The sequence below is a fragment of the Nelumbo nucifera genome, chromosome 1 (genome assembly GCF_055504915.1).
Source record: "Nelumbo nucifera cultivar China Antique chromosome 1, China Antique-T2T, whole genome shotgun sequence".
NCBI lineage: Eukaryota > Viridiplantae > Streptophyta > Magnoliopsida > Proteales > Nelumbonaceae > Nelumbo > Nelumbo nucifera.
The window spans coordinates 127,506,965-127,509,430 of NC_142649.1; positions in this window are offsets into that span (position 1 = coordinate 127,506,965).

Below are 2,466 nucleotides of genomic sequence, written 5' to 3' on the forward strand. Positions count from 1 at the left end.
GACTCTCGAGGGACCCGAGGTGGGCACTTGTTCCAGGGCATGAAGAGGAGAAAACGGGTGGCTAAGCGAGCTCGCGCCGAACCGTCCCAGGGTGCGGAGCCCGAGGTGCCGGACTATCCGGTGGAGGAGCCCGAGATGGTTCTGCCTACGCAGGAGCCGGCGGGGGCTCCTTATGCCGAAACCACGCACACTGGGGCTCCTGCTTACTCCGAGTTTGACCATACGCGAGCTGGGCCGTCGGGCTCGGAGGCCCCCGGGGGCTTCAGGAGCGTGCTGTCGCCTGTTCATGCTCTTCAACGGAGTAAGGAGGCGATGTTTCCCGAGGAAGTTGCGGCGTGGACCGAGCTCCCTCTGCACCAAGTGGTCTGCCGTGCCGTTACTCACGCTATGGTGGTAAGTGTTCCCTTCTTTAGAGTTCTTCGGCTTTTATTCTTCTATTCGTTCCTTTGATCCCGCTTTTCCTTTGGTAGGTGAACTCTTCTATTCACGCCTTAGCGAACCAGGTGGAGAGATACTCGAGGCAGGCGCGAGCTGCTGAGGAGGCTGCTCGAACTGCTGAGGAGGCTGCTCGTGCTGCCGAGGCTACTGCTCGCCTCGCGCGGTCTAGGCAGGTGAGGTCTCAGAGAGATGCTGAGGCCATGGGAGTGGTGGTGAAGAATATGGCGGAGTTGAAGCTGGACCTGCAGCACCAGGTCGAGTATCTCTAGGAGGATATCAGGGAGAGGACTCAGATCTTCTCTCAAGGCATCGAAGACGCGAAGAAGAAAGCTGTCAACGATTACATTGCTTCGCCGGATTTCGATGATCTGATGGTAGACTCCTACAGGAGGGGTTTCAAGCTAAGCCGGTGGATGATCCGGAATACGTACCCCGAGCTCGACACTTGCGCCATATCCACTTCGCGCATTACTCAAGAAATGGCTAATGCTGCGGATGCCGAACCGGACTCCGAGGGGGAGGCAGGTCCTTCGGGTGTTGTTGAAGTGGCTTCTGATAACGATGAAGTAGCCCCTGGCTTGTGAGATGAAATGTACACACTTTTTTTTTTGAATGTACACATCTATTCTGAAATGAAATGCCTTTTTGTTCATGTACTGGTCCTGTCTTCGAGCTATGTTTTTTGCCGAACTGACCATTTCGGTCCTTCAGTTCGTTTTGACATGAAATGGCTTCGGGGTACTTGCCTTGGTGGCCTATAGGTAGTACCTTCTTAAGTTGACAACGTTCCATGCTCGAGGTACTTGTTTTCCTTCTAGGGTTCCGAGCTCGTATGCTCCCCCACCGAGTGCTTTCTTTACTCTGTAGGGTCCCTCCTAGTTTGGTCCAAGTTTCCCTACGCCGGGTTCGGGCACCATGACCTTACGGAGAACCAGGTCGCCGACGGGGAAGTTCCTATTCTTCACCCGCGCGTTGTAATACCGAGCTACCTTTTGTTGGTAGGCCGCAGTTCGGATGTGCGCGAGGTCTCTCACTTCGTCCAGTAGGTCGAGGTTGGTGCGTAACTCGCCCTCGTTTGTCTGTTCATCGTACGCTTCTAGTCGCAACGTAGGCACTTCAATTTCCATCGGGATCACCGCCTTGGTGCCGTAGGTGAGGTTAAAGGGGGTCTCTCCTGTGGCGGTTTTTTCCGTGGTTCGGTGAGCCCATAGAACACTTGGTAGTTCGTCTCCCCACAAACCTTTGGCTTGGTCTAATCGTGCTTTCAGTCCGCGGAGGATGGCTCTGTTCATTACTTCTGTTTGGCCATTTGCCTGCGGGTGTGCGACCGACGTGAAGTTCTGACTAATTCCCATACTTTGGCACCATTCTTGGAACTTGATATCTTCGAACTGTTTGCCGTTGTCAGAGATCAGTACCCGAGGTAGCCCGAAGCGACATACAATGTTCTTCCAAAAGAAGTTCTGAATGTTTCGGGCTGTAACTATTGCCAGGGGTTCAGCTTCTATCCACTTTGTGAAGTAATCTACTGCCACCACTAGGAATTTTCTCCCGCCTGTCGCTGGTGGGAATGGCCCCAGGAGGTCGATGCCCCATTGGGCGAAGGGCCATGGGCTGGTGAGGTATTTGAGGTCGGTAGCGGGCTAATGGTGGATGCTGGCATGCTTCTGACACTTGTCGCATTTTTTGACGAGCTCGATTGCCTCTGTCTTCATTGTCGGCTAGTAGTATCCTTGTCGAAGTGCCTTTTGGGTGAGGGCTCTGCCCCCCAGGTGTCCGCCGCACAAGCCTTCATGGATGTCGCGGAGTACCAGCTCGGCTTCGGCTCGGCGCAAGCATTGCAGTTAGGGGAGCGTGTAGGATCGTCGGTACAACCGTTCGTCTATCATGACGTATTTGGCTGCCTGGCGCTGCACCCTCTTGGCTGCGTTGCGGTCCACGGGGAGGGTTCCGTCAAATAGGAAGCTTGCGAGTGGGTCGATCCAGCTCAGCTCTGCTTCGGTGACGGGAGCGACCTCTTCTGCCCCA